This window comes from Carlito syrichta, unplaced genomic scaffold (genome assembly GCF_000164805.1).
Source record: "Carlito syrichta isolate Samal-C Ts95f unplaced genomic scaffold, Tarsius_syrichta-2.0.1 Scaffold307109, whole genome shotgun sequence".
NCBI classification, from domain to species: Eukaryota; Metazoa; Chordata; class Mammalia; order Primates; family Tarsiidae; genus Carlito; species Carlito syrichta.
This window is the reverse complement of record NW_007251205.1, coordinates 180635-201038: the sequence shown is the minus strand read 5'-3', so window position 1 is coordinate 201038 and position 20404 is coordinate 180635. Positions and strand designations below refer to the sequence as shown.

General features: G+C 36.0%; 1 pseudogene across 1 annotated transcript; it reads left to right on the top strand.

The window, feature by feature from the left end:
- The first annotated feature begins 1665 nt into the window (after positions 1-1665).
- On the top strand, positions 1666-2884 carry LOC103266248 (annotated as a pseudogene). The gene has a single exon (XR_504689.1). The product of XR_504689.1 is annotated as a catenin beta-1 pseudogene (transcript).
- The last annotated feature ends 17520 nt before the right edge of the window (positions 2885-20404 follow it).

Here is a 20404-nt window from a genome sequence, read left to right as displayed (position 1 = left end):
AAATCCAAGTACTGGATTTGTATTTATTCAAACTTGACCATCTGTAATTCATAAAAATAAAATAAGGCACAAGGTATTATCCAGGGAAAACTAACAAAAAGACTCAAAAGAGAAATCATAGAAAATAAGAATGAAATGTACATACAGTACTTTAGAGAGTTTTCAATAAAATATAAAAGAGTTCAGATTTTATAATATAAACAATAAAGGGTAGTAAGTATGAAGGACTTTTAGAAATTACTAAACTATAATAATACTTTAAAATAATAAACTTGCAAACAAACAAAAAATGGTTAGAACAAATGCTGACTCCCATATTCATGAATATTTTTCACACTTGGCTTATATTAGAAACATACAGGCACCTTTACACTATGTAGACTAACTCACAGGAAAATTTAAAGGAATGATGATAATGTAAAACTATTTCAGGCATAAGTAAGAGTATAGAATGAAAACTATAAACAGAAAAACTAAAATATGTGAAAACAATCAAATGCACTAAGGAAACAGTAGCAGAAACTCGATAGAATCTCATTTGCTCATATCACACATTCTATTACTTTGTCTTGAAGCACTGAGGGGTAGAATTTTTTTTTTTTTTCGAGGAAACTATGATTCTATGTAGGGGGCTCTGGAAATATCTAACATGCATAACATAGTAGTCTTAATACACAATTTGTGACAGAACGTGGTGGCAGAGTTTAATGATTTTATCACTAGGTGTTTCTATACCTTAATGAGGTAACTTGCTTGCAAAATGTATCAAGATATAGCATGGAGGCTGGAGGGGTTAGAAGAGAAGAGACATGATTTTCTATGTTACTTTGCCTGGATGGTGTGCCTCCCCTTCCCCCTAGAGGTGTAGAGGCTTATTTTCCATTCTGTCAGAACCAGTAACTTAGGATATAGAAATATATTAATTATCTAGTCTATTCTCAAGGAACTCATGTTTGCTCAGACAAATAAAGACATGTAGCTACAAAGGTATAAATAGAATATAGTATAAGAAAGCGAAAGTATGTATAACACAAATCACTTCCAGAAAGTTTTGGGCGTGATTACAGAACTCTCATTAAGGAAGTGATGTTTGAACTAAGCCTTAAGGAGTTTTTGAGAGACATGAGGAGACACAGACCAGAATATCTCAGGTAGAGAAAAGAGAGCACATTAAAGCACACGGACAAGAAAGCTGGCACTGGATGAGGACAAGATGAAGGACACTAAATAAATTATGCTAGCTAGAATTGTGGGTTTAGTGCTTTTAGAATAATCATAGTCAATGCTACTTTCAAAACTTTTTATCCGTAGGTCTTTTTCCTTTGATATTAAGTGTAAACCTCTACACTGGAAAACATATTTTCTCTGCAATAATATAAAATTTATCATCACTCTATTTTATTGTTAAATCGTATTGTTTGTTTCAAACCATATTTTTTAAAAAATCCTATAGTTACTCTTATTGTCATTAAAAACTATAGAGTTAAAATAGTAAACATATTTTATCATGTTCTCATATAAGAATATTTTGAAAAAAGTATCCTCCAACCCACAGAACAGGAGAAAATATTAGAACTCGGTATCCAAAAAAGGTCTAATATTCAGAATCTATAAGGAACTCAAATAAATCAACAGGAACAACAACAAAAATAACGCATTAAAAAGTGGGCAAAGCTGCTACTATAAAAGCTGGTGGAATGCAAGCTTTAGGACTTCACCTGACAGATCCAAGTCAGCATCTTGTTCAGAACAGTCTTTGGACTCTCAGGAATCTTTCAGATGCTGCAACTAAACAGAAAGGGATGGAAGATCTTCTTGGGACTCTTGTTCAGCTTCTGGGCTCAGATGATATAAATGTGGTCACCTGTGCAGTTGGAATTCTTTCTAACCTCACTTGCAATAATTACAAGAACAAGATGATGGTAACAAGATGCCAAGTGGGTGGTATAGAGGATCTTGTGTGTACTGTCCTTCGAGCTGGTGACAGGGAGGATATCACTGAGCCTGCCATCTGTGCTCTTTGTCATCTGACCAGCTGACCCCAGGAAGCATAAATGGCTCAGAATGCAGTTCGCCTTCATTATGGACTACCAGTTATGGTTAAATTCCTTACACCCACCATCCCATTGGCCTCTGATCAAGGCCACAGTTGGATTGATTAGAAATCTTGCCCTTTCTCCAGAAAATCGAGAACCTTTGCATGAACAGGATGCCATTCCACGACTAGTTCAGTTGCTTGTTCGTGCACATCAGGGTACCCAGCGCTGTTCGTCCATGGGTGGAACACAGCAGCAGTTTGTGGAGGGAGTCCGCATGGAAGAAATAGCTGAAGGTTGAACTGGAGCCCTTCACATCCTCGTTTGAGATGTTCATAACCGAATCGTAATCAGAGAGCTAAATACCATTCTGTTGTCTGTGCGTCTGCTTTACTCTCCCATTGAAAATATTCAAAGAGTAGCTGCGGGGGTCCTCTGTAAACTTGCTCAGAACAAGGAGGCTGCAGGAGCTATTGAAGCCGAAGGAGCCACAACTCCTCTCACAGAGTTACTTCACTCTAAGAATGAAGGTTTGGCAACATATGCAACTACTGCTTTGTTTCAAATGTCCAGCTTTCAGTTGAGCTGACCAGTTCTGTCTTCAGAACAGAGTCCATGACTTGGAATGAGACTGCTGATCTTGGATTTGATATTGGTGCCCAGGGGAACCTCTTGAACATCGCCAGGATGATCCTAGCTATCTTTCTTTTCACTCTGGTGAATACGGCCAGGATGCCTTGGGTATGGACCCCATGATGGAACATGAGATGGGTGGCCACCACCCTGGGGCTGACTATCCAGTTGATGAGCTGCCAAATTTGGAGCATGAATCAGCTGGCCTGGTTTGATACTGACCTGTAAATCATCCTTTAGCTGTATTGTCTGGCCTTGCGTTGTGAGTGGCCTGTAGAGTTGCTGAGAGGGCTCGAGGGGCAGGCTGGTATCTCGGAAAGTGCCTGACACACTAACCAAGCTGAGTTTCCTATGGGAACAATTGAAGTAAACTTTCTGTTCTAGTCCTTTTTGGTCGAGGAGTAACAATACAAATGGATTTGGGGAGTGACTCAAGAAGTGAAGAATGCAGAAGGATGGATCACAAGATGGAATTTATCAAACCCTAGCCTTGCTTGTTAAAATTTAAAAAAAAAAATCTGTAATGGTACTGACTTTGCTTGCTTTGAAGTAGCACTTTAATTTTTTTTTTTGCAGTAAATGTTAGTTTTTTAAGTCTCTTGCAGTGTTAAGTTATAGTGAATACTGCTACAGCTTCTAATTTTTTAAGAATTGAGTAATGTTGTAGAGCACTAATTCATAATCCCTCTAATTGCAATCTGAATAAAGTGTAACATTATTACACTTTTGTATAAAATAGGCAAATAGAAATGGTCCAATTAGTTTCCTTTTTAGTATGCTTAAAATAAGTAGGTGGATCTATTTCATGTTTTTGATCAAAAACTTTATTTGGGATATGTATGGGTAGGGTAAATCAGTAAGAGGTATTATTTGGAACCTTGCTTTGGACAGTTTACCAGTTGCCTTTTATCCCAAAGTTGTTGTAATCTGCTGTGATAACAAACCTTCCAGAGAAAATGCAGTTATAAAAATGGTTCAGAATTAAACTTTTAATTCATTCAAAAAAAAGTGGGCAAAGGACCTGGCTAGACAGTTCCCAAAGGAATACATACAGTCAACACATAAATGAAAAAATGCTCAGCATCACTAATTATAATAGAAATTCAAATCAAAACTGCAATGAGATGCGATCTCACACAAGTCAGAATAGCTATATTAAAAAGTCAAAAATGACAGGTGTTGGAGTGGCTGTGGAGAAAAAAGAATACATATACACCATTGGTGGTAATGTAAGCTATTATAGCTCCTGTGGAAAAAAAATGGAAATTTCTCAACAAGCTAAAAGTAGGGTTACCTTTGAACCCAGCAATCCCACTTCTATACCCAAAGAAGCATAAATCATTCTACCAAGAAGACACCTACATTCATATGTTTATTGTAGCACTACTCACAATAGCCAAAACACGAAACCAACTCAGATGCCCATCAACGGTAGATTGGATAAGAAAATTGTGGTGCATGTACACTATGGAATGCTGTGCAACCATAATAAAGAACAAAATCATGGCATTTGCAACAACATGGAAACAGCTGGAGATCAATATTCTAGGCAAATTATCACATAAACAAAAAACTGAATACTGTATGTACTAATGTGTAGTAAACATTGGGCACACATGGCACAAGGATGAGAACAGACTCCATGCACTACTAAAGGATGGAGGGGGAATAAGAGGTACAACACCATCCATTGGAAACCATGCCCACCACTGAGGGGAGAGGTCATCAAAATTCCAAGTCTTTCCTTCATACTGTACACCTCTGTAACACAGTTCCACATGTACCCCGTGATTTAAAAAAAAAAGTAGTCCTCAAATAGAAAATCAATTAGAAGTTTATAAATGAGCCAAATGTTGTTGAAAAATGCATAATTGGAACTATTTAATTAGACTGTACTTTATCAACAACAGGTTTTATTTCCTTCTTGCAAATAATTGGGTGATTTGACCACACTTTTCAAAGAAACAATCGACTGATTAGTATTTCTCATAAAGCAAGCCAAAGTAGTAATATATGTAGACAACTTTTTTTAAAAACACAAGAATCATTTACAGAAAAATAAATTACTTTGAAAAGTTTTAAATTTCTAAAAAAACAAACCTGTGGAATGAAGACAATGAACTTTGAATATAATTAATGAAGAAAATAATTGCAAATTATACCAAGCTTACATACTGCTAACCCTAGTTTAAAATTATGTTATATTAAATGTACTGAGCAAGCCAGACTTGGTGGCTCAGCCTGTAATCCCACATTTTGGGAGACTGAGGTGAGTGAATTGCCTGAGCCTGAGGATTCAAGACCTGTCTGGGCAACTTGGTGAGACCTCATCTCTACAATAAATCAAAAAATTAGCCAGGCGTGGCAGCACGCCTGTAGATCCAGCTACTTGGAAGGTTGAGGTGGAAGGATCACCGGAGCCCAACAGGTCGAGGCTGCAGTGGCTGGGAGCATGCCACTGCATTCCAATCTGGGTGACAGAGTGAGACTCCAACTCAAAAAAAAAAAAAAAACAAAGAAAAGAAAATGTACTGAGCAAATACATTTTACAAAAGAGTGAGAATTTATCAACTGCAATTTTTCAAAAGCAACTCACGACAAGAAGTGTGAGTATTCATTTACCTATTATTTATTTATTTTAAAGTTATGAAACAAATGCCACAAATTTGGATTTCTTGACAAAAAGAACAAATGGCAGCACATTTTAAAATCAGGCCATGTCAATAAACTAAATGAGGCTAACTTACTCATTAAGCTATACTCATCTTCACTGTAGCCTACAAATCGTACTAAACCAATGGAGATGCAAATATGAATGAAAGAACTGTCAATTATATGACCTTTCCTATGTATCTGTCGTTATTAGCATATGTGGGATTATTTAACAGACCTTTGTTACATTACTATGTTGTGCCAGGTGGTGTGCTTGGCACGATAAATTTATAAAAACAAAAGAGGAGGAGGAGGAGAAGGAGGGAGATGGAAGAAGAAGAAGAGGAAGAGAAAGAGGAGGAAGAGGAGGAAAAGGAAGAGGAAGAGGATCAAGAAGAATAAAGAGGAGGAAGAAGAGGGGAAGGAGGAGAAGAAGAAGGAGGAAGAAGAACTCTACTCTTCAGAAGCCCAAAATCCAAGAGTTTGGGGATTTAATACCTTAAATATATTCAGGGCAAGCCTCCATTGGTAACATTCCAACTCCCTTCCAAGGCCCAGCTGAACCTTGAGCAGATACACCAACACAAAAATGAAGCACAGCCTGAACTCTTGTTTCAAATAGTTCTCTGTGAAGTTCCCATTGTAATGCTAGGGCCTATACTGGCTCAATTCAAAGCAATTAAAAAAAATAACATTCTAAAATAGTTTCATTCATAAAAGAGCTTCTATAAGTATGTATTTTTTTTCCTTTTTTTTTTTTTAATTGGATTCTCATTCTGCCACCCAGACTGGAGTGCAGTGGCGCACTCATGGTCACCCACATGTCAACCCATGCCATTGCATTCCAGCCTGGGCGACAGAGTGAGACTTCAACTCAAAAAGAAAAAATGCCCAGCCTCACTAATCATGAGAAAAAATGCTAATCAAAAATAAAGCAGCTAATTTACTCTAATATCAAGTTATCTTACAAATATGATGACATGTAACATATGTCTGTTATTTTTTAGTCTTCCCTTAAAAGTCTTCATTTTACCAGAATTAGGACACTTTAGGGTCACCAGAGGAACAAAAGTCACAATTTATGAGCGTTCTTAAATGGTTCAGTTAACTATAGGAGCAAAAGTCACAATTTATGATAATTGTTTAAAGTTTCTATTAAAATTCTGCTGAATGTTCTGACATACACAAGAAATTGCATGTATGCAACTTAAAACTTTTTATTCTTTTCTGCTGACTATTTGCAGGAAAATAGATATTAAACTTTATTACTTCTACGAAATTGCAATTTTTTTTTGCCCAGAAGCTTAACAATCTCTGTTAACATTTTATGTCACTTTTTCATATATAATAAACATACCTACAATGATGATTTTCAATGTTATGTACTTAACACTAAAATTAGTTCCCTTTCTTGTATAGCATCTCTTCTGCCCAATTCACTAGCTGCAGATTAGACCTCAGGAATGCTGAAAATAGAATCTTTGTGTATTTCATTCTTGATGCACCTTTGCTTCTTTGAACCACTTTAAAAGCGAACCTCATTTTTATGAAAGTGAACTGATAGCATCTACCTTTTTATTTAATTAAAAAAGAAGAAATGAAACTACGTCTTCCCTCACACATTGTACTGGGGGATACTGGTAAGGTAACATGTCCAGAGTGGTCAGTTATTGCTTCAAGTGGGCTTAGAGTCCCATCTGATAATGAGTCTTTCTTTGGCAAAATAAAATAAACAGAAAGTTTAAGTTGAACCATGTAAAATAGAATATCTAAGAGACAATAGTGTTTTCTTCAGTTGTTATTAGCATATGTCTCCTGTGGCCAATGGCTGAAAAAGGGCTCTACAGTATAGGAGGGATGCAAGGAATGGGCTCTTGGCCAGAAACTCTCATGCCGGCATCAAAGGCCTGAGGGTAAATGGAGATTGTGACATCTTTGGACAACTAGGGACATCTCTGAGTCCCACAAATATACAGGGGGTATGGTTCCTGGACTTAAAGGGCCTTGGTTTACACAGCAGAATAGGGCAGAAGAGGAAATCAGAGCACGGTAAGACAAACTGTAATCATTGATGAAAGCCCCAGAACAAGAAAATAAATAAGCTGAATGTAAATGAACATACAGTGATGGAAAATGGTTCAAAGTAGAGAAAGTAGCATTGTTGCAGGCTGAGTAGTATCATGAAAAAGACACGTCAAATCCCTATTTCCTAATACTCGTGAATGTGGTCTTGTTTGGAAATAAGATCCTTGAAGACGTAATCAAGTTAAAATAAGGTCATGGGGGAATGCCCCAATCCATTATAACTGACGAACTTTTAAAAAGGAAAATATCATTTGAAGACAAAGAGTCAGAGACACAGAGAAACTGTCATATGAATGGCAGAGGCAGAGATTAGAGTGATGCAGCTACAAACCAAGAAACACCAGGGACTGACAACCACCACCAGAAGCAAGTCAGGAGCAAGGAAAGATTCTCCCCTGTAGATTTAGAGAGTGTATGGCTCCACTGACACCTTGATTTTGGACTTCTAGACTCCAGAATGGTGAGGCAGAAATATCTGCTGTTTTAAGCCACCCAGTTTGTGGTACTTTGTACAATAGCCCTATGAAATTAATCCAAGTAGCAATAAACACAAGAAAACAACTGGAGGAAACAATGACATTTCTTAGACCGACTGTTTAAACTCAATCATGACTCTAAACTACCCCAAGCTCTTATCAGAGAGTTCTGTTGGTCTCTAAATGAAATAATTACTTGTACTTTCGGGCTGATCCAGGCTGCACTGCAACCTATTGAAATTAAGAAGAAAGCATGGTTGTACTAAACTTTCCAGTGCATTAAATTAGGTTCTTCTGTTTATTAACATATTTTCAAAAACCTGCAAGCATGCTGGGTTCCAGAGTTTTTAAGCCCTGAACCCTCTCTTTCAGGAAAGAACATGTGTATGATTGTAATGAATTTTAGTAGTTGATATATGAAAAATCACATTCAAGATAGATGGATGAGGCAGATACAAAGAGCAGAGTGTGCACTTTGGAATTGCACAGAACTTGGCTCCAATCCCTGTTCTTCACATTTCTACTTCTGTATCATGGTATGAACTATTTAATTTCTTAATAAACTGTCTATGTCTTTATTTATAAAAGAAAGATGAGAAGGCATACCTTATAAAGTTGAGGGTCCAATTAAATAAAGGTATATGTCATGTTTTAGAGCAGAGAACACCATAATAAATGTTCAGTATTCAAAAGCCTTTGTTACTGATGCCAATATAAAATAAAATAGGAAAATGAGCAATTATAACTGCCTAAAGTTATCTGGAAGACTTCAGAGAGAAAGTAGGTTTTAATTCTCCGCAAAAAAAAAAAAAAGTTAAGTAGGAACACCTTAGGAAAACAAAGATAGGTATTCCCGGAAGAAGAAAACTCATGTACAAAGATATGGAGACAATGTAGTCTCCTGATTCCAATCCCACCTGTTTGATAGACATAGCAGAAATAATAAGCACTTACCTAATATTTCAGGAGCTCTCACAGCTAGCCTTGCAAATAAGTTAGGTAAAGGATAATGCATGCTGATCACTGAATCAGGCAGAGGTGGTATAAACTAATCCCAACCTTGACTCTTGGAAACATCCTGTGTAAAACCCCAATCCCCTTTTATTCTTGATAGGCTGTTCTCGGAGTCTCTCTGCTGAGGTTATTGAGTTATAAGTTGGAAGGAACCTACATCTTGTATCTCAAAATGGACAAGATTTTTCACTGGTGGGCCTGAGGCCCTGCATAGACAATAATTATGCTTGTGTGTATGTGTGCTAAGTCACTGAGATTTCAGGATGTGTTGCAGCAACCAACATTCATTATCCTGATAACAAAAATAATCTTTCTATATCCCTCTTCTTTATCCCCAATGTGCCATATGTAACTTTCCCATCAAACAGCAACAAAGTTGAACAAAACTACCTTCAATTCAAGAGTGTTTGCATCCCAGTCAGCAAATCGCAGGGTAAGAAGAGACCAAAAAGTCACCTGTGTAATTATTTGCACTTTATCATCTCACCAGTAGAAAATAATCTACTTTTTCAGCCAGACACGGTGGCTCAAGCCTGTAATCCCAGCTCTTTGGGTGGTCGAGGCAAGAGGATTGCCTGAGTTCAGGGATTTGAGAACAGCCTGGGAAACTTGATGAGATCTCTCATCTCTACAATAAATCAAAAAATAAATATAAAAAAAATAAGCTGGGCATGGTAACATGCACCTGTATTTCCAGCTACTTGGAAGGCTGAGGTGTAAGGATCACATGAGCCCAGCAGGTCAAGGCTACAGTGGCCATATGTGTGCCACTGTCCTCCAGCCTGTGCAACAGAGTGAGACTGCAACTGAAAAAAAAATCACAGAAAATAATCTACTTTTTCAAAGGTCAACATCAGAGGATTTTTTCATTTAGTAATTCATTAACTTCTAAGTATTAATTGCAAATTTTTAATGACACAGATGGATTATGAATAGTAAATAGACACAAATCACAATATATAGAAAATAATTATGTTATTATAGCATTTGAGGGCACTGAAGCTATTAAAATATATATATTTTAAAAAATGAGAATGAAATGAGAATGTGATTTCACAGGCATAATTCAAAATAGTTCAAATAAAATTCACTGTGTGCAATTACTTATAAACACAAATTAGAGGGAGATATGACAGAGCTAACGTTTAGTAAAATTAGATTTATGAACCTTTTCCTAATGCAACAGCAAAAAAAAAGTCTAGTCACTTAATTTATTGTAATTGTTATAAAACTATGTTAACAAAAATGAGAACCACCAGAAATAACTCGGTAAAACCAAATTAAAATACTAGTTGATGCTAATAATACTTAACAAGGAGACTAAATGGTTACATAAAAGGAGATCCAACCAAGAAAGATGAAACTATAATTTATACAAAAGCAATTTAATATGAGTACTAGTTTCCCAGGGCAAGGTATGGGTCATGGTGAATCTGAGGATGAACCAACAATTGACAAATACAACTTTTCATAAATTGTTAAGGGGAGTGGAATCCAATTTTGCTGGCCACTGACACTTTGTAAATGTATATTTTTTTAAACTCAGCAATTCTGAGAGTTATATATTAAGATTTTTCAGATGAAAAAACTATGAATTAAATAGCTAGTGATATGTCCAAGTCACCAGCTGGTAAGTGACAGAGATGGCATTTGAATCATCTGCCTCCATATAGTATCCCATCTACCATATCATGTGGCATAGGCAAGGGAGCAGGTGGTAGAATTTGGAGACTTTCTCTAACTGTTGAGTTTTCATAATAATGTTAACAATTACTTTCATAACAATCAATCCATAGCACTCTCCCAGGCTGCATTATTGTATCCTTATAAGCACAAAATATATTACTGAAATGAGGCTTAACTATGAATGATAGAACATATTCTAGAAACTGAGGAGGCAGGCCTCTTGTTAAAATAAAAAGAAAAACAATCATGTGTGATTTTATGGCCACATCTGTACTATCAATCTCAGAAATTACAAAAAGCTGCGTTATTTTCCAACTGATTCAGGTTTTATATTCTGTTCATCACTTTTCCCAACACAAAGTTGCTAATATCTTCTATAAAATTATTTGGAGATAGATTATGTTAATTGTCTGAAATTAAATTTGTTGTTAAGGAATGTTTAAGAAACAACAAAAGAAAGAGAATATTTGCTCAACATTCTCTCAACAAAAGAAGGTGCTTTGTCAAAGCGATCGATGGATTTGAAAACCAGAGGCTTATCTTTAGGACACTAAATTAATACTGGGTTCCACCAATAACCTGCTAAGTCCACAAAAATCCAAAGGGCTTTTCTGAGCAAGTGTCAACCTCTGAATAATAAGGGATCTGAGTGAAATTTGAAAAGACTGACCCATTTGTCAAAATCTCTTCTTTCCAGAACATTGGAGTATGTAGGACTCCAACAATGGAGTATGTAGGACATCTTTCTCTTTTGAGGTATGTCTGGTGAAATAGTTCCTGCACAAGAACAAAGTTGACTTTATAGTTTTGCATATCTCTCACTCCATTTCTCTTTTTCTTTCTTCAGTTGCTACTGATATTATTTGAGCGAAGCTCTCAGGAGCACATTTTCATATGCATATAGATTATTAGGACATATAAAGCCAATGATCTGGAAGGAATCAACTCCTTCATTATGGAAATAAAAAATGAGTAACAATAGCTTAATTTATTTGTCTATAAATGCATGTCTATTTAAGGATTTGCTTGCAACACCTACCTGAAAGTACTCTTTTAACTATATCACAGTCCCACATTGAGGATTTTGGGTAAAAAGCTTTAATTAATGGTAACATTTTTTAAAAAGTGTTTTTGTTATTGCCAGATATTTTTCTCTACTAGCCTATTATCATTCCTTGATTGGAGTTTCCACTGAATCTTACTGTAATGTCTCTGTAGTTTGGGTTTTCTTCTTTCATTTTGATTATCCTAGTTTACCCTTTTCTAATCTGTCTTTTTATAATTAGTCATAATTTGTGATAACTAAATTAGTTTACATTTATCTTTGTTTTTATGTGCATCATATAAAAAATATGCTGCATTAATTTACATGCTTAAATACATGCTTCTATTTCTTTGGTAGATTTGCTCTTTGTTATAGGTAAATATATTTTAAACTGCTGTGGTTTCTTTGGGGGGGGTCAATGTTAGCAAGAAAAGTTTTTCTTTTTGATTTATTTATTGCTGCATGTTTCCCAAATAAAATGCTAAAAGTTTAAAGCAGAACATTGAAACATATTTGCAAAAGCTATTAAATTACATACCAGAACTACATCACATCTTGTCAAAATAAGTAACTTTTATTCTAACAAGGAAATCCAAAACTCGTGATACGTAAGCGGCATAGGTATGTTTTATTCATTTTCCAAATGACCATTTTTGATGAATTATAAATGCCAGTTTCCTCAAATGCACTGAAGTCACTTTCTACAAGCATCTTTTAGCTAAGACATAGGCACACACTCCCCTGGCAGTCGTCGCTGGACCTGCTCACAAATCTAATGGAATGGTGCTTTTGCTGGCAACTTCACTTGGGAAGAATAAAGTGTCGAGGTCACAGCTTTAGATTCCAAAGGCATAGAACATTATAAATTGGATCATTTACAAGTTTGATCTTTCAATAAAGTGTACTCTGATGCAACAGTGCTGTAAGGGCTCAAATTACATTCCTCCACATTTTCTATTTGCTAAGTCATCCCTGAGAGTAAGCGATACTCATGCAACACAGTCACACACAAGGGTTTAACTTATGTTTTTAGAACTCCCCACCAATTACAGTGAGAAAAATGTGATTTGAATTTCTCAGTACTCCTTGTTTTTATGAACTATGAAAGCAGTGCTGTAGAGAAGGGTTTAACTAACAGGCAAGGGTAGCAACAGCTATTAGTTCTGTAGCAACCAAGTTTCTTCCCTGAGACTGAGAAATGGTCACAAATGCAGAGTCAACACAGGGCAACTATTCACAAGAACTTGAGTTGAATGGTAAGGTTTATGGGGCTAGGTTGGAATAAATGGTGTACTTACCACCGGCAGCCAAACTGCTATGGGCTCAGGGCAAATTTGATTATGGTTGAAGCAAAAAGGAAAAAAAATCTAAATTGCAGAAGCAAGCCTAAATATCATGCACAAATGATGAAGGCAACAATAAATAGTAAGAAAAGGTCAAGCAGCTCACAAGGCAAGATGTTGAAGAACTGAGTAGGAATTGAATAAAAGTTAGATGGTGGTACAAACCTATAGTTCATTGTGTGTGTGTGTGTGTGTGTGTGTGTGTGTGTGTTTGTGTGTGTGTGTGATTTCATGGTAAAGACTGAGTCTGCATGTCTAAAGAGTTCGGGACCAAGGTAGATGATCACCGACAATCACTAAAATCATTTAAAAAGTCTATCTGCCCATTGGCAAATTTCTGGGGTCTCTGCCATACGCCTTTCTAGAGTCCTCTCTCCTAGTGGCCACCAAATATTTATTCATTGCATATGCCAGTAATGGTGCTAGAAATACTCTCCAAAAAATAAAGAGAACAGAGTAATAACTCATTAATAGAAGGTTCTGCTGTTTCTATCATTCATTAGCGCTAGGCACAGTTTTTCCAGGTGAAACGTCCACAACTTTAGTTCGGTGTTTCATAACCTCTCAGAGTCATGCTCTGTAACCTGAGTCTCCTCATTTGAAAAATGGAAATGATACTGTCTACTACAAAAAAAAAAAAAGGAACTCACTGCAGGGACTGGTATGAAACGGGATCTCAGAAACATGAATGGTTTTGCCCTCTTTTCATGTGGCAATTCATATGGAACCTGACATTAGAGACAGAATGAAATTAATTGGAAGGGAAAACACAGAAAAAGTCAGGAACACTAAAAATCACAGATGAGAAGGGGGTGTGTTTTTAAAATAAATAGAATTAAAGAATAAAGGAATATGAAATTATTACAAGGAAAACATAGAAACCAAAGGAAAATACCTAAAAAAACAAATGAAAAAAAAATCAGAAATACAAATTTTAAAAAAGAAGAAGCATAGGCAGCAGAATAAGAGATTTACAAACCCAGAAGTGTTTTCTTACATAAGAGGGTCTTTGCACAAACAATTCAATTCACTTTTTTAACCACTATGAGTTAGATCAAACACACCTAAAAATATATTCCTGTATACTATAGGAATGAGGAATCTGAGAAACCCGTGGAATTAGAAGGAACATAGAGAAAGAAAACAGGGCAAAAAAAAAAAAATGAGAGGGAAAAACAGTATTTAGAAATTAACTCCGGGATGAAAGTAAATTCTAAAATGCCTGAGCATCGCAGCTTCAGGGAAGTTCAAGAAGACTCAGAATACCCTTTGTAGATTTGTTCAAGTTACAAAATCTTTGCAGCAATTCTCAAATACTTATAAGTATCCAGAGGGAAGATATACCAAAGTCTTCAGATGTTCGGTTTTATGGTCTAGTCTCAAAAGCATGTGCTCCATCTTATTTCATTCTTAATTTAAAGTCAACAACCCAACACTGTGTCAACATATCTCTGGCACTGATGGCTTCCATTTCCCTTCAGCAGAGCATGAATAATGGACTTTAGATAAGTGCTGCATTCCACATCACAGTTCAACACCAAGCAAGCTGCCAGAGTACTGCAAAAGGATTAAATAATTAGGTTTTTCCAAACACTGAGAAGCAAAACTAAGAGGTATTAGCATACTACATCTCATTTTAAATTAATTGGATAACAAGGAGATAGTGAATGTAAAGGAAATGGCTTTACATTTTCGGGATCCTCCAAGAAATAATAATGAAGCTCTTATTATATGCCACACATGTCCAAAAGAGCTGTATATTTATCATTTGATTCAATACAGGAATCCCACAGGAAAGTACTACTAATATTTCAATTTTGCGCTCACTCGGATTATCTGTAGTTGAGGCAAGATTTTGACCAAGGTTTGTCCGACTCTGTCAAAGACCACAATTGAAATCACTACTTTACAGCACTATTCTCATAATAAAAGGAAAACTCCCCAGCAAATATGCACCTCGAAGTTCTAGAATGATGAAGCTTTAACAATTATCGAGGGAACTGAAATCTTGGGTATAAATTTTCTGTTCTGCAATTAGCGCAACTATCCGGGCAATCTAAACTGAGGGATGATATGCTGCTGTTTCGCCCAAAATATTGACTTTTTTTCATATTCATAGGAAAAGAGGAATTTTGTACAAATGGAAACTGCAAATTACCTGTTTGGTGACATTGACTGGCAGGAGCCACTAAGTCAGCTAGCTGGTGAGCACCAGAAGCAGTGTTCTGCCATAGCTACGGAGCACATGAGGTGGTAGTGACGAATTTGAGGAGGGAAGGAGAGATATGCAGTAAGATAATGTGCCCTTATGTTCTCACATTTTCAAGGTTTATAAGCAAACCTCTTCATTAAAATGTACATGCTCTAAGAGGCATGTCTTCTATGGGCACCACATAAACTTTAGCTTTTCTAAGTGTTGGTATTACTGGAACTTGAAGAGCAAGTAGTTTTTGTTTCTTTAAATTCTAATGATTTAAAGAATTAATTATCTTTGTATCTTTAAATCCTATGAATGATGCAAAGAAATGTACTATTTGACTTGCATTATCTTATTTTTTTAATGTAGGAAAATATACATAGCACAAAGTTTACCATCCTACCCTCTTTTAAGTGTAGAGATTAATGATATTAAGTACATTCACATGGTTGTGCAACCTTTACCACTGTTCATCTCCAGAACTCTTTACGTCTTCCTCAACTTTGTACTCATTGAACAATGCGTCTCCAGTCTCCCTTCCCCTCAGCCTCTGGTCACGAGCATTCTATTTCAATATCTTCAAATTCGACTACTGTGGATACCTCATTTAAGAAAAATCATACAGTGACTGTCCTTTTATGATTGATTTATTTCACTCAGTATAATGTCTTCAACACTCATCAATATTGTGTCATGTGTCCGAATTTCCTTCTTTTTAAGGTTAAATAATATTTCATCATATAGATATAACACATTTTTGTGCATTAAATCCTTAAATGTATACTTATCTTGCTCCCAGTTTTGGTTATCATAAATAGTGCTGCAATGAACATGGGTGAACAAATATCTCATCTAGTCTGTATCAAATGTTTTGGTATATACTTAGAAGTGGAATTCCTGTACCATATAGTAAATTCATTTTTAGCTCTTAAGAAACCATGATAACATTTACCATAGCGACTGCTATAATTTACATTTCTTCCAGCAGTGCACAAGTGTTGCACTTTATTCAAATCTCCAACACTGGTTATTTCTGGGTTGCTGTTGTTGTTGATGTTGTTATTGTTTGTGTGTGTGTGTTTTAACAGTAACCATCCTAATAGATGAGAGGTGGTATTTCTTTGTGGTTAGGGTACTTTAATTAGAGATTCAATGCTTGCTCCTTCACGTAAAAAAGACTACAAATACATCCTACCTGGTTACCATATATTAACAAGGACTGTGTAAGTCACAAAGGCTGCCACTTTTTTGTACTCTTTCATCAATTTATAAATATTTTATAATATCCAGTAGGTATGTATCAGAAAAGACTAGAACTTATCACAGCAATGACATTTTCATAGCCAATTTGCTGACGTTTGTCTTAATAGATCTCACTACTTTTCTCTTGAGTTAGCATTTCATGTAGGTGCCAATAAAATAATTGTTTGCAGGATAGGTATAGGCTTTATTTAATCATGCAGCTATTTTCCCATGTTAAAAAAAAAAACCTGGATGGAAGAAAGCATGTAATTGTAGCAATGGACTAAATATGTATGTTTCCCTAAAATTAATGCAGTGAAATTCTGACCCTCAATGTGGTGGTATAAGGAGACAAAGCTTTGGGGGCAGAAAAAAAGAAAAAAAAAAAACTAAGCTGTGAGAGTCGAGGGTAGAGTCTTCATAAATGGTATTAGTGTACTTATAAAAGGACATCATAGCTCTACAGTCTGGAAGAAAGCTCTCACCAGACACTGAATCTGCTGGCACCTTGGTCTTGGGTATGCAGCCTTCCAGAACCATGAGAAATAAATACATGCTGTTTAAGTCACTCAGTACTAACATGTAATATTCTGTCATAACAGTCCAAAGTAAGATCATGGCCCAGGCCTGGGATTGAGGAGAAGGAGGGGGGAGAGAGAGAGAGAGAGAGAGAGAGAGAGAGAGAGAGAGAGAGAGAGAAAGTCCAATCACTTCCTATAGAAACAGAAAATAATTTTCTAATTTCAAATTGTGCCCATCCAACATATATATGTCTTTATTTATAGCTCTGAGTTTAGTACCAACCTTAAATCTTAATGAGAGACTCCTCTGGCCTTAAGGGACACAGATCTAAGTTGTTTGAATGAGTTGAAAAACATTGCAAATGTCAGAAGAAAGGAAAACAACAAGAGAGGACAGTTATGGATTCAGAGGAGATGTTAAAAAGATGTGGAAGTCTCCAACTCACCTGTGTCTCTTGATCACAACCAGAGCACCAAGAACAGCTAAGGCAGCTGCATAAGTTGTCATACACCAGAAGCTGCATGAAGTGGCCTTACAGTCTGTCTCAAAAGAAGACTATGGCAGAATTTAGCAGAGACACAAAATTCTACCCAAACTAGAAAATGTTCTGAAACAAACAAAAATCACTGAGGAAATTAGACAAAATGCATTAAAATTTCTTGCTGGAAGCAGGAAGCTTTTTCAAATACATCTGAGAAGAGCCATTCAGCTTTTACTTGAACACCTACCAAAGTAAAATGCTTATTCCGTTATAAAGGGGTATACTCCTTTCTACTGTTAGATGACTTCATATTTAGAAGACATTTCTTATGTTGAAGTAAAATATACCCCTTTGCATCTTTTCACAGTTTTTCCTTTTGTTTTATTCTACCCTCTAGAACCTCAGCGCATTGCCCTTCCCAAACTGCTTGTTGAGTGTCATGCATTGTCTTCTCTGCATCCTGTATTCTTGACATGGGCATCTACATGTCCTTCAACCATATCTGTTTCCTAAATTACATTCTCTTAGTTATCTTTCTCTGAAATTTCTCATTTCATCCTGAGTAAACTGATTCAGAAAACCAAGAGCCTCATGTTTTCACTCTTATGCAGGAACCAAATGACCACAAAGATGGAAATAATAGACACTAAGGAGATCAATAACTGGCGAGGTGGCTTGGGGTTCAGGAATTACTTTTTGGGTACAAGGTTCACTGTCTGGAGAATGGGCACTTGAGATTCAATCCCCACCGCTACACAATATGCATATGTAACAAACATGCATGTATATCCCGAGTCTAAAATAAAAATAGAAAAAAAATTCTCATTAAGGGCAGAGGTATTGTCTTATTCATTTTTGCTTCTATTATCACTTGCATAAAGTGGGAATGTAGTAAATAATTTCTGACATAAAACTCATTTAAAATGTGGCATTCAAAACAAATTGTAATATTCAGCTTGCTATAACTAACAGAATAGTCTAAAAAAACTGGCCATAAGTTTTTAAAGTATGTTTGCCAGCCAACTCTTTCTTATTTCTGTTCTAATATCTCTTCTTCTATATCCACCCTCCCATATTAAATATTATGTTCTGTTCTCCCTCTCTAGCATATAAATTTATCCTCAGGGTCCAGCATATTCATTCACATAAGCATGTAGAATCTGATGATTTGTTTATAACTACTGAATGTGTACTTTTGCACAGTATCAGAATCTCAATGAATGAAATTTTAAACAACAGAAAACGAATGGATAGGCTAATTATTAAGATATAGTAGAATAGAGATTCTGGTAGATTCTCAAATCCATTCATCAGGTTTTAATTGACATTTACTAAGTGCTAGTTCTTTGACTGAAAACTTTTGGCGAGCTAGATATAAATTCCATAGCTGGTGCATAAAATGTGCTGTGGGAGTATTTGTAGAAAATAATTATTTGTACAACACTGGAATATTTCTACAAAAGTCTGAATAGGAGTTTTCTAGTCAATTAAGCAGAATTCAGTAAAAGGTGTCTTTAACAAAAGGCAACAGCATGAACAAAGGAAAATTAATTGGCTTTAAAGAAATAGACATAAAAATCAGACTATTATGACTAAAAATATGCTGCAATGCAAAATGTAGTGAGGAATGATGTTAGTTTGACATATTAAAAGCAGCCTGAATGCCACGTAGACATCTTATAGCTTGGCTGCTAAAAAGTAGACTTAACACTTGGTACTTTTATGCTATAGCAATTTATTTTTTATTTGCATAGTAGATCTGAATAGGTATGATTTTGATCAGCAAGGTCGTTTTTCATGAGGTTATTCAGAGATACATGACTCCACAAAGACTCAGAGTCTGGTCACTCACTCCCACTCACATCCCATCAGTCAGAAGTGAGGCAGATGGCCATGCCTAATTAAAAGAGAGTTGGAAATACAGTCTAGCTGTGTACCAGAGTGCAGGAAAGAATGGATTTATTATGTTTAAGTACTTGCATGCAATCAATAAGAATCGAGGAGCTACTGATGTGAGTTTCAAGCTGGGAGTGACAGGAACAAAGCAGAGTCAGGAAGGACATCTGTGTACTATGAACCAAAAGAGCTGACAGTGCTCTATTAAGATTTGTTTCTCTGTTGATCTCAGTGTAGAAAATTATTGCCAAATGCCAATTGATTTCTCCCTTCTGCCGCTGAGTCAGTAACACAGGGTGACTATCATACAACCAGGGTCAAATCATTAGATATTTTACTAAACATCCTTTGTCATTGCTCCTGGGAAGCTAATTTTGAGAACTTCTTCAATTCAAGCACAAGTGATCTGGTTCTTTTTTAGATTCTAAGTTCCATGTTGAAATGAAAAGCAAAGGAATTAGATCTTTTATATGACATGCCACAGTATATAAGAGCAGAGGGAAACTTAATCCTTCCGAGCAGTTGATTGGATTTTCTTTTTCTTTTTTTAACCGTATAATATTTTGACACTTGCTTTTGTGTAACTGCTAAAAAAGTTAAACTTGCAATGATTTTCAGGATGCTATGCACCCATCTGTAAACATTTAGACATCCCTCCATGCAGGCTTTTAGGAAGAAAGCCTTAAGTATCCTTCAAAGATAATTTGAATGTATTTGTCTGGAATACTATAGAGAAATTTCAATGGATTATAGAATAATGAAACATCAGTATAGGATGAACTTTGGAAATAAACTCACTCAGTTCTTCCTCAATGCAAAATGAGTCCCTTTGGCACCATTGCTGACAAGCAGATGGGTCACATTCCCAATGTGAGAAAGCTTAATGTGAGGGGACCAATGAACTTTGAAGAACTTGAAAAGTCATAGTAGTTACATTACAATACTACTCAATAGGATTTTAAAACAGCAGTAGCAATAAAAAAGGAATAAGTGGACTCTGAATATTTGTATTCCCTCCTCTATTCACTGGTAGAGTGACCATCAAGGCTAGAGGATTCATATAATTTCTTAATTGCCTCCTTTGTTTTAAATCATT